The 13,092-nt window shown below is 40.1% G+C and overlaps 1 protein-coding gene across 1 annotated transcript in view; it reads right to left on the bottom strand.

Moving 5' to 3' along the window:
* The window catches only part of ARHGAP24 (Rho GTPase activating protein 24), an 881,574-nt gene extending 868,898 nt beyond the window's left edge, over window positions 1-12,676 (bottom strand). The window contains exon 1 of the mRNA XM_024993366.2: window positions 12,626-12,676. The gene's annotated coding sequence lies outside the window, so the exon portion shown is untranslated. The remainder of the gene's footprint in view (window positions 1-12,625) is intronic.
* Between the last annotated feature and the right edge of the window lie 416 nt (window positions 12,677-13,092).

The following is a 13,092-nucleotide window of genomic DNA, read 5'->3' as shown; positions in this document are numbered from 1 at the left end:
GGAAGAAAAGTTATGACCAACCTAGATTACATATTGAAAAGCAGAGACATTACATTGCCAACAAAGGTCTGTCTAGTCAAGGCTATGGTTTTTCCAGTAGTCATGTATGGATGTGAGAGTTGGACTGTGAAGAAAGCTGAGCACCAGAGAATTGATGCTTTTGAACTATGGTATTGGAGAAGACTCTTGAGAGTCCCTTGGACTGCAAGGAGATCCAACCAGTCCATTCTGAAGGAGATCAGCCCTGGGATTTCTTTGAAAGGAATGATGCTATAGCTGAAACTCCAGTACTTTGGCCACCTCATGCAAACAGTTGACTCATTGGAAAAGACTCTGATGCTGGAAAAGATTGGGGGCAGGAGCAGAAGGGGATGACAGAGGATGAGATAGCTGGATGGCATCACTGACTTGATGGACGTGAGTCTGAGTGAACTCCAGGAGTTGGTGATGGACAGGGAGTCCTGGCGTGCTGAGATTCATGGGGTAGCAAAGAGTCGGACACGACTGAACAACTGAACTGAACTCTGTGTATTCTTGTCACCTCTTTTTAACATCTTCTGCTTCCGTTAGGTCCCTGTCCTTTATTGAGCCCATCTTTGCATGAAATGTTCCCTTGGTATCTCTAATTTTCTTGAAGAGATCTCTAGTCTTTCCCATTCTATTATTTTCCTCTATTTCTTTGCATTGATTGCTGAGGAAGGCTTTCTTATCTCTCCTCACTATTCTTTGGAACTCTGCAATCAAATAGGTGTATCTTTCCTTTTCTTCTTTGATTTTCACTTCCCTTCTTTTCACAAATAAGTTTCACAAATAAAATAATATTTTGATCTATTTTCTTTAAGAAATCATCATTACCATCTTATAAAAGTTAGAGGATGTCATTTGCATTGGTGGGAAATGACCCCTGCCCCTGAGCCATGTATTATCCTTGTAGGGAAGAACTTAGTACTCAGGCAGATCTCAGCTTGAGTTATGACCTGGGTGTCCATAGAGGTGTATTGCTCAAATCTCCTTTTAGTAGAATCTTCTCGTGGGATCACAGTTGACTGGCAGCCCCCTGATGTCTACACCTTTGGGTCCAATTCAGGGCTCAGAGAGTCCATGCTTCCCCTGGGCTGCTCCCAACCCAAGACTGAGTGGCAGGGGAACTAGAACCTGGCCGTTTCTCTCCAGTGCTGCTGCTGCTAAGTCGTTTCAGTCGTGTCCAACTCTGTGCGACCCCATAGACGACAGCCCACAAGGCTCCTCTGTCCCTGGGATTCTCCAGGCAAGAATACTGGAGTGGGTTGCCATTTCCTTCTCCAATGCATGAAAGTGAAAAGTGAAAGTGAAGTCGCTCAGTCGTGCCCGACTCTTAGTGACCCCATGGACTGGAGCCTTCCAGGCTCCTCCGTCCGTGGGATTTTCCAGGCAAGAGTCCTGGAGTGGGGTGCCATCGCCTTCTCCATCTCCCCAGTGCAGGACTCCTCTAATGGGCATCTTTTGTCCAGGGATTCCCTGAGGCACTGGCCTGGCTGAGACTTCCATTCAGTCTGTGACTTTTGCTTCCTTCCTCTCCTTTCCTGGGGGTCAGACCTGTATCGTTGTCTGAAGACTCTCCTACTCCCTGTCTTCCACAGGCATTTCCCTCAATAAATCTCTTACAAATCGAATTTCATCTTTGTGTTCACTTATCAGAGGACAGAAATGGACTTATGACTCTGACACCACATGATACTAGGACAGCTAATAACCTTCCATGAGCTTTAGCTTCTTCATCTGCTAAAATGGAGAGTGAAAACTATAAGGGATTCTGCGAAGATTGAATGATATATATATGTGTGTGTATGTGTATATATATAGATAGATAGATATATGTTTTAATGTTCCACTTTTATCCTTTATTTTAAGAATCTAGAGACAACCAGGCTACTTGGCTTTCAAGACTCTGCAACTCCAACCCCTCAACTACTGCATTAGATCGAAATGCTTCAAACCAGATTGAGTGCTAAAGACAGACAGTAGAGAAGAAAACATCAGTGTCAATGAATGAGATATATTATCAGTGAACAAGGTAGCCAACTTCCTGGAACACAGAAGAAAGTAAATAAATATTAATATTTCTTTTCAGCTTTTACGGCCACACACACTTCCTTCACATCATTGAACTTTTGGTCTATAACTTATGTTTTATGCACTATGACTGTGCGTGGGGCATAGGACATGATGAATCGGAGAGGGAATATAGAAAAGCAAAGGAGTTTCTTAAAAAAAAGATAAAATATGTGATGTGATAGATGTGTTAATTAACTACATGGGAGGAAACCTTTTATAACGTATGCATGTGTGCTAAGTCATTCACTCATGTCTGACTCTTTTTGACTCCATGGACTGTAACCTGCCAGGCTCTTCTATCCATGGGATTCTCTGGGAAAGAATATTGGAGTAGCTTGCCATTTCCTTCCACCAGGGGATGTTCCTGACCCAGGGATGGAACCTGCATCTCCTGTGTCTCCTGCACTGGCAAGTGGATTCTTTACCACTGAGCCACCTAGGAATCCCTTTATAACATATACATATATCAAATTATCATGGGGTATACTTTATGTAGAGCCAGACATCCTGGAATGTGAAGTCAAGTGGCCCTTAGGAAGCATCACTACAAACAAAGCTAGTGGAGGTGGTGGAATTCCAGTTGAGCTATTTCAAATCCTAAAAGATGAAGCTATGAAAGTGCTGCACTCAATATGGCAGCAAATTTGGAAAACTCAGCAGTGGCCACAGGACTGAAAAAGGTCAGTTTTCATTCCAATCCCAAAGAAAGGTAATGCCAAAGAATGCTCAAACTACTGCATAATTGCACTCATCTCACATGCTAGTAAAGTAATACTCAAAATTCTCCAAACCAGGCTTTACAAAACGTGAACCATGAACTTCCAGATGTTCAAACTGGCTTTAGAAAAGGCAGAGGAAACAGATCAAATTGCCAACATCCGCTGGATCATCGAAAAAGCAAGAGAGTTTCAGAAAAAATATCTATTTCTGCTTTATTGACTACACCAAAGCCTTTGACTGTGTGGATCACAATAAACTGTGGAAAATTCTGAAAGAGATCAGAATACCAGACCACCTGACCTGCCTCTTGAGAAATCTGTATGCAGGTCAAGAAGTAACAGTTAGAACTGGACATGGAACAACAGACTGGTTCCAAACAGAAAAAGGAGTATGTCAACACTGTATATTGTCACCCTGCTTATTTAACTTATATGCAGAGTACATCATGATGAAATGCTGGACTAGAAGAAGCACAAGCTGGAATCAAGATTGCCGGGAGAAATATCAATAACCTCAGATATGCAGATGACACACCCTTATGGTAGAAAGTGAAGAAGAACTAAAAAGCCTTTTGGGAGAGTGAAAGAGGAGAGTGAAAAAGTTGGCTTAAAACATTCAGAAAACTAAGAGCATGGCATCTAGTCCCATCACTTCGTGGCAAATAGATGGGAAAACAGTGGAAACAGTGGCTGACTTTATTTGGGGGGGAGGGGGCTCCAATATCACTGCACATGGTGACTGCAGCCATGAAATTAAAAGACGCTTGCTCCTTGGAAGGAAAGTTATGACCAACCTAGACAGCACGTTAAAAAGCAGAGAGATTACTTTGTCAACAAAGGTCTGTCTAGTCAAGGCTATGGTTTTTCCAGTAGTCATGTATGGATGTGAGAGTTGGACTCTAGAGAAAGCTGAGTGCCAAAGAATTGATGCTTTTGAACTGTGGTGTTGGAGAAGACTCTTGAGAGTCCCTTGGGCTTCAAGGAGATCCAACCAGTCCATCCTAAAGGAAATCAGTCCTGAATATTCATTGGAAGGACTGATGTTGAGGCTGAAACTCCAATACTTTGGCCACCTGATGTGAAGAGTTGACTCATTTGAAAAGACCCTGATGCTGGGAAAGATTGAGGACAGGAGGAGAAGGGGACAACAGAGGATGAGATGGTTGGATGGCATCACTGACTCATTGGATATGAGTTTGAAAAACTCCAGGAGTTGGTGATGGACAGGGAGGCCTGGTGTGCTGCATCAGGTGTCGCAAAGAGTTGGACACAACTGAGCGACTGAACTGAACTGATGCTTTATTAATATATCTTACAATTTTACTTATCAATTATACTTCAATGTTTGAAAAAGAAGAGAAAAAGGGGTTTCTCAATACAAATACAATAAATATCAGAGTAGAGTGGATGCATATACTATTAATGTGATAGTATTCACGTAGCCTGTGACAGATGCACAAAATAAAAATAAAACCCTCCAAAAGTTTTTCCTTATGCATATTTTTATACATATTTATTAAATATGGAACTTGTTAACTGCCAAAGTTTATCTCAAAAGCAGAGCATAATAAAATACAAGAATGTATGTTGTCAATATCTCTGAGCGTAAAGTCAGATTCCTACAAGTTTCTGCCTGGTTTCAAAGGTATATCTCTTCACAAAATTGTTCACAGTCCAAATGAACACAAATTTGCTCCCCCCAGAAGCTAGCCAACAGATACCATGAAGGAATCTTGCAATAAACCAACAATACTATCAACAAAGTTAGGGGGAATGGAAGAAGAGAAATAGAGTCAGTATTACTTGTTTCTCCAAAATATAAATAAAAGTGAAAAACTGTATTTAAAATCCAGTCAGTTCTGCTGGAACATGACATATGCAGTCCATAAAATTACCTTGCTTTGCAAAAGCACACAATAAAAGCCAGAGGGCTTGTGAGAAAATGAGTCCTGGAATGCAACTCTCAGAAACCACATCAGTGACAAATTTTTTTTAAAGACTGAAACCTAATAAAAATGGTAGCACAATTTTATACACATGAAATAGTTTCAAAATGCATAAATACTACAACAAACATGGCACTTTACCTTGAAAAAGACATGAAGATTACATAAGGGTTGCACCTGTGAGTCATTGTAAAATGATGGAAGGAGGGTTACCTGAAATGGATCTGAAAGTTCTAACATCAGATGTGAGTGAGTGTGGCTTCTAATACATACCTGGTAGAACTTGAGATGCGAGCATGTGTGTTGTGTGAATTCCTATGCAACTGGATTCAGCTGACTGCAGTTCATTACATCCACCTGTATTTTTTTTTTTTTTTTTTACAAACAAAACTGTTCAAAGCACAGACAAAATCTGTGTTGTGCTCAAAGTTTCCTAAAACATCAACTGTGTCAGAGCAATTTCACGTTTTCAAAACCCGGATTATAGCAGAACTTACCGTCTGTTGTAAGATCCATAAGGATTTTTTTTTTCATTGAAAGGAGGTATTTCATTAAGACACGACACATCTTTGAACTAATCATTTAAGTAAAATGCAAAATAACAAGTTGTTAATTAGTCCCCTGGATAAAATATTTATATACACTAAACTTAAAGGAAAGTAGAACATAGATTGGGGTCTTTCTAATATTGGTTTGCTATTTTTTAAAGAAGCCATTACTGATCAAATCATTTCCTGACTTTATAAAATAAGAAAGCAAAGAGGGAATTAATCTGCTAGATTCTAAAATATACATATCTCTTTTCCTTCATATTTATTTTTCTTTTTTTTTCTTCATATTTAGAGTTGACATTACTAATATTTTTTATGGCCAAGTTTTTATCTCTGTCAGCATCTCATGCCCTGGCACCCATGCATTTCACACCAATCTAGGCAAACACCAGCCCTTGCACCAGTCATTAAGAGAACCATATGGTCTTTTGGTTCCATTTGGCCATTCATTAAGTGGGTGACCGTGAACATAGACTCCAAGGCAACAGAGATCATTTCAAGGCATTTCTTTAAGATAAAGTTCAAAACTCGATTTTAGAGTTCCTCCCAAAACTCTTACCATAGGAACTGTGGACTTCAAATTGCAATCCATTTGCAAAGAATGTAAAAGCTAAAATTTTGCCTTCATATGGTATTACAGGTTTGCCAAGTCCTTTCACAAAACTATTACTTCATTTAATTTAATGTAATTACCTCTCCCTGTATCAACTGCACACTTTGAATCCTTTTCCTATTCATTCCATTTTTCTTTCTCATCTGTGTTATTTGAAATCTTTCCAACCTACTTATGGAAAACAAGATTTCACCAAGCATTTCCAGAAATATGTTACATCAAGTGTTTGAAGAGATCAGTTACAGCTAACATATGTAAAGCACCTGGGGAAACCTGCAGCAGAATTGAAATTGATCGTGCATCAGTTGAGTCACTCAACTGTTGAGCTCCTCAATTACTTAGAACACATAAGTCTTTTGTGTTTGATTGGTTGGTTTCGGTTTTGCATTCTGGAGGGTAGAACAAGCTATCAAAGGAGGCTATAGGGGGAAGATCCAATCAAGTTCTGTTTTCCATGAGGAGAAACATCCTAAATGTCCTAAATACCACCAGCTTTTTGTGCACAAGATGGGGTGAGTTACCCGACTGGTGAATTTCAGAGAAGAACTGGACATGACTAGCCCAGCTCCTTTGGCCTCTCCCTCCCCTATGATGCAGCTAACTATAGAGTGTAGGCATTCGGTTCTGTTATTCCAAGTCCCATGTTTTACACAGTAGATTCTGCCTTTACCCAAGATCTGGGAGTTCGCATCAAGGGAGTGTTAGGATACGGTGCCTTGAGCCAGGAATACTGAGAAACAGACATGTAGTATAATCTGGCAAGCGAAAACAATACTGAATCATGAGGCACTGGGTGAAGTCAGGCTCTGTCTGTGATTGACTCCTGGTGGTTTCTGGGGGCTTTATATTGCACCAGGCAACTGACTTTCAGAGTTGTGTGAAAGTGAAATCGCTTAGTCGTGTCCGACTCTTTTCGACCCATGGACTGTAGCCCACCAAGCTCCTCCATCCTTGGGATTCTCCAGGCAAGAATACTGGAGTGGGTTGCCATTTCCTTCTCCAGGGGATCTTCCTGACCCAGGGATAGAACCCAGGTCTCCCACATTGCAGGCAGACACTTTAACCTCTGCACCACCAGGGAAGCCCTTAAATACCAGAATACAGTCTCTCAGAAAACCTCCTATAGAGACACAGAACTTCAGATCCAAGTACTAACATCAAAGATTTCAAGGGAGGAGAGGAAGCCAGGTTGAAAGAAGCAGCAGGAGGAGGCGAGAGAGGGGGTGCCAAAGGGGTAGCCTTACAGAGGTCTCCTGCCACCTACAGATACCCAGGCATTGTGGGACTTTTCCCTGGGCCTCCAGAGAAAGGAGGACTGGAACTCGGCCCTACCACAAATCAGACCAGCTCAGAACCAGAATTCGAGTTCTCTGCCAAGAGGAGGTTATCAGTCTCCAATCCTCAGCACAGGCTGAGGGCTTTCGACCAGATTCCTGCATCCAGGACCGGGGGACTAGAAAAACAGGGAAGGATAGGAAGGGTTAAGGAGAGAAAAGAGAGAGGGAAGGGGAGAGAGGTCAATAAAGTCTCTTCTTCCTTACCGGTCGGGGCACTCTGGCCAGGTGTCTGCGTCAGGAGGAGACCAGGGACAAAAGGGTCCCCAGTTGCGGCTTCTGGGTCTGGTCCATTGGCAGGCAAGCTGGCCCCTGAGTACCCCGAGTGGTCAGGATATCAGTCTCAGCGAAGAAGAGTCCCCGCCAGAGTCGCCAACATCACAGTTGTGTGGTGTGCTTATAATCAGTGCAGCCTTGGTGGCAGCTTTAGGACTTGCATTTTAAAGGAATAGGTCACTATGCAGTTCTACATTTGGTGGAGGACTGCAGCTTACCATGGCTTGTCCACAGATGTGTGACTGTGTTTCATAGAGTGAGAGGCTGTTTTTACACAAGCAGGGCTTTCCACACCTTAAATCATGCCGTGTGGGCCACAGAGACCTTCAGAAGCAGACTGCTGTAGCATGACTTTGAAGTATCTATCGTTGTGGACAGCAGGTGAAACTATTTTTGTTTATGTTACTATGTTTCTCAACCATGTCAGTGGAACACCAGTGGCTCCATGCTCAAGAATCTGCCTGCCAATGCAGGAGACGCAGGCTCGATCCCTGGGTCGGGAAGATCCCCTGGAGAAGGAAATGGCAACCCATTCCAGTATTCTTGCCTGGGCAATCCCATAGGCAGAGGAGCCTGGAGGGCTACAGTCCACGAGGTCACAAAACAGTCAAACACAACTTAACGACTACAACAACTCTTTATATAGGCATTGTCTTTAATCACATACCTAAATTCTGTGAGCACTTTTGGATCGCACATAGGTGAGGTCCTAGTTGAAAATTTTTGCATCAAGTAGCATTTTCTTGAAGAACATAGGGAGATACCTTTTCTCACTGAACCCTTTTAAGGCTACAAGCTTTAAAAAAATATCAATGATAGTGTGAGTTTAGGAATCTGCTGAACATGTTTCTCCAGCTGGAGGAAGGATAAAGAGGAGAAGTTTTCTCTAGGAGATTTCATTTCATTTCTAGCAATTTCATAGCCAGAGCAGTAGAATCAACCACCATGAAAAAAGAGAGAGTGGTGGACTTATTAGTAAACAGAATCCACACTAAATCACCATCGGAATGCACCCCCCACACACAAAAAAAGGCTCAAGAGTATGCCAAATAATAATGGAAAGACCCCAGCAAAGTCCTAAACTTGCTCAGCACATCTCAAGCATCCCTTTCTTGGAAAAGAGATGGTGTTCATAAATGCGTTTTTCCTCAAGACCTGGTAATTCTCTAGGGCCAAAGGTAATATATTTATAGGTGATTTCTCCCAGTTGAATTCAAGTTTCCAAATCATCGATTCTGAAAATCTGGCATCCTAGTCAGACCGAAATCAAGACTGTGCATGCTATTCTCAGAACTCAATGAATCTCTTCTAGAATCTTTACTATCACTAAAAATTGAGTTTGGGAAACACAATTTTCTCTGGAAAAACTATTGTAGGAGCTAAGTATTGTTCTTTTTTTTTTTTCTAAATTTGGTGAGAATGGGGCCAGTGCTTTAATAATTTTGTGACCCCCTTTTCTAAAAAAATTAGGTACATCAAAAACTTTGCAATAAATTAATGTTATTTCCGAAGTTGTAAAGGAGTTAACCCATTCCATGAGAAACAAATCAGGCTGCAGCTGTTGAAGGAAATTTACCCTCTGCAGCCAGTAAGACATCTCTGTTGAGGCTAGACAGAATGAGAAATTGGTAAGCACCATTTTTTTCACTAATTCTCTAAAATCACAAAGGCCACATAATTTGATTCTGAGCTCTAATTCATTTGACCAGTAAAATGCAAGGGAGTTGACATTTGTACTTTAATTTTTGTTGAGGAATTTAGTAGTGGGCAGAGATTTATATTTAGGACCTCTAGTTTTTTGGTGTGTTATTATTGGAATAGCTCCATTCGGTCATTTGATATTATTACAAAACTTCTAAAAAACTTGGACAATGTAGCTAGATAGTAGTTTGAGTTGGGAATAAAAAGAAGAGAGTTTTCAGCTGCAGCACAGACTGTCCTTTTGGACACTTCTGAGGGAATAGGGTCTCTCTCTCTCTCACTGGCTTCCCAAGCACGTCCTCAACAAGTCAGAGGTCAGTGGTGGTAGGACAACAGCCTCATGGCGGTAGGGGCAGGACATCTTGATCGACTACAGAGTTTCTCAACTAAGACAACAGCAGCCATCTTACTTTTCATAGCCTTAATGGTTAAGCTCCATGAAGTTAAAAACACACACACACACACACACACACACAACCCCCTGGAGAATATTTTGAGTGGTAGTGGTCTTGGGACATTCTTTCCTCCCCTTGGGTTTCTGTAATGAGGCATTTCCAAAGTTTCTCCTCCCAGAAAGTCAGTGAGCTGACCGATGAGTTTGAGAAAGGAATTAGGTAAATGCAGTTCGGTCCCTATTGCCTACATCCTGGAGGGAGCCAGTTAATCTGAGATGGTATACACACTCCACCTGTCTTTCAGTGGAACAAGGGCCAACTTCCACCCAGGATCTTCCCAACTGCCTGCTCTGGCTGAGCTTGGAGTTTGGTATTAAGATTATCATCACTTCCCCAAGTCACAGTCTCTAATATTAGTTTTATCAATCATAAAGGACAAAGGTAATATTTTGATTTGTTTGATCTCTATCTGTCTTACCCCATACATATAGGTATGTGTGTGTTATTAACCCAAGCAGTGAAATGAAGACTAACTTACTTTTTAAACAAGGTTTAAGGACATACAAAGTGAGAGAAGAGGACTCACACACAAAATTCAGTCCAGTGAGGCAATACAGAAAAGCTTTGATTTAGGGTTTGAGAACCATGAAGCTATACCAAATAAAGCTACTGAGAAAACTTGTCCCCTCTAGTTTCCAAATGGGAAAATTTAGCAAAATTCCAAGTACAATATTTTAAATTTCATGTCCATTTAGGTTTTAAGTCAGTAAAGGGAATTTCTTGGGATTATTTGAGTATCTAAGCTTAAGAGGGCAAGAGTGTAATATGCCTTAAAGCAAGAATAAGGTCATAGAAAATTTATGATGAAATCAAGAGCAAAAGCACAGCTATTGGCAGGCACACTGTGTATTACACAAGAAGATAAACTACCTTCTTTTACTTCCCTCGTCATCACACCTTTAGCATCTGCTGTCAGGCTGAAACATTCAATATGGTTATTTGCAAGACAGAAATGTATAGAATGAGAAGTTGGAATGCTACAGAAAATCAAGGAATGGAAAAACAAACAGGGTATTTTCTTCAGTTCAGTTGCTCAGTCGTGTCCAACTCTTTGCAACCCCACGGACTGCAGCACACCAGGCTTCCCTAAGAAATACTAAAGTATTTTCTTAGTAGTGTTCAATTCACCTAGTAAGGCTCAATTTGACCATATTGTCACAGACCATGACAACACTTCTATTTGGCCTTTAAGGTCTTGAGGGTACTTTTTTATATGTCACTCCCAGCAATTCTCTTGAATTACTTCTTATAAAAAATTTTTTTCATTAAAAAAATAAACTAAAGTTTAGTGATGTTCATGGTTTAAGGTAAATCCATTTGCCACAACTAAGAATGGCACATCAGAAGCAGAGAGCTTAAAACCCTCATCTTCCTTCTAATACAAGATTATTTTCTGTAATCCATGCTTTTACACAGATGGTAAGTTAGAGGTATTTTTCTCAGTAAAAACTCAGCCCTCTCTGACCAGAGAAGGGTGAATTAGAGTTTCCTTACTTCCCTAACATGGACAATGAGATAATCCCATTCATTTCTTTGCTTTTCTCAAGTGAATTTACAAAAAAAAGATAAACATGATCTACATTCATGAAAAAATGGTTAAAATTTTTTTTCATATTCTAGTGCTACCCAAATGTTGCCAGTCTCAAATTCTCTGCAAAAGATTGGAAGATGGAATTCAAAACATCTCAACAGTGAATAGTAATCCAAGCCTCTGATTCATCCTCAATCCTACCACGAATAACCACCTAACTCACTAAAGCTATTCCAAAAGATAAACAAGCTAAAGAAGCTGGATTAACATTAAAATTAGGGTAGGGTAACACTAAGCTCTTGACTGACATAATCTCTTAAAAGTTGTGATCAAGTGTATGTGACTGTATGGAGAACACACACACACACAAAGACATACACACATACCATGAGCCAGTAACTGACTATATTCTGTGTAATTAAGTCCAAAACAGACTTGTAATGAGTTACTTTGGCTCTGAAGAGCTCAGAAGACTTGAGGAGCTAGACCCTTCCAGATAGTTTAGTCTGAAACTTCTTAGCTGTTCCTTTTACTAACATAAGTCAAATCCAAAACTTTCCCCCCTAGTAGTACTTCAGAAGTTATATGGAGTGGGAAAAAACAATCCTCAAGAAACTGACTCCTCTATCAGGGATCAAAAATGTACACCCTAAGAACACCCAGTTTTTGCATAGTTCACTTCTATTGGAGAATTTTAATTCTTTTAGATTTCCCCATTCATTTCTTCCTCTTGTCCAACTACTGACAATCTTCCTCCATCTCTGTTGTTACCTCATGGTTGACTGAAAAGACAAGAGTTAATCTGCAGAAATCTTTTGACTAAACCCAGGCTGACTGTGTTTTATCCTTAGATAATTGGCTTCACAAAGATGATCTTGCCACTGAATATGAACTATAGACTAAAGATTGTTATTCATAATTGAGGCTGACATTTCACACAACCTCTCACCAGCACAACATTCACTTTAAACCCAGAGAAATGAAAATGAAGGTCACATACTTAGTTTATCTGCAGCTCACCCACTTGAACACATCTGTGATCTTTGGATCACTGAAATGTGATTTTTCAGAGGGCAAAAATAATACAAGCTCTTCATTTTCACCCATCCTTATAATAAAAACTACCAAAAATGGAAGAAAATCATTATGCCAAACTTAGAGCAACAGATATCTTGTCAAAACACAGCTTACATAGTAAAGCCAGCTTATCTCTCATAAGAAACTCATATAGCCTCAGAATTTTGTTTGGTAAGAAATACAGCTTTTGCAGAACAGAATTGGTATAAATCTTTACTGAAAGAAAAGACTAGGATTTTATTTGTATCAACTTTTGTGGCTTGCCTACTCTATTGCCATTTACTTCCGACATAAACGATAAATGAATAAATTCTATCCGGATACTCACAGCAGAGAGCTCAGTTCTGGCCCCTAACATCAGACGTCGCCGCTGCCGACTGAATACTTCTGTTGGGAGGTGCTTTTATTTTCCTAACAAAGTAGCACCCTCTAGTGGCTTTTCAAAATTATTAAGTACAGGCCAAACATGTGACATAATTGTTTACTATCCAATTATGCAATGTCAAAACAGGTGAGAACAAAAGCTTGCTCAGAGCCTTATAGGATGCATATGTGAAACTCATTCCATGTTTTCCCTAGGAATGTGGCTTTTAAAGGAAAATATGTTTAAACATCATTCCTATTTCATAGATATAGTGCACCTCTGAGAAAAATATACCTTTCCCTGGTAATACTTTATTATAATTTGATATTACTAATATTATCATTGCTGTTAATATTAATAAAAATGCACTTTACTATACTGGAAAATGCATTCTGGAATACAGTAAATAATGCAAAAAATACATTGTTTTG

This window comes from Bos taurus, chromosome 6 (genome assembly GCF_002263795.3).
Source record: "Bos taurus isolate L1 Dominette 01449 registration number 42190680 breed Hereford chromosome 6, ARS-UCD2.0, whole genome shotgun sequence".
Taxonomy (NCBI): domain Eukaryota; kingdom Metazoa; phylum Chordata; class Mammalia; order Artiodactyla; family Bovidae; genus Bos; species Bos taurus.
This window is presented reverse-complemented; position numbering and strand designations above follow the sequence as displayed.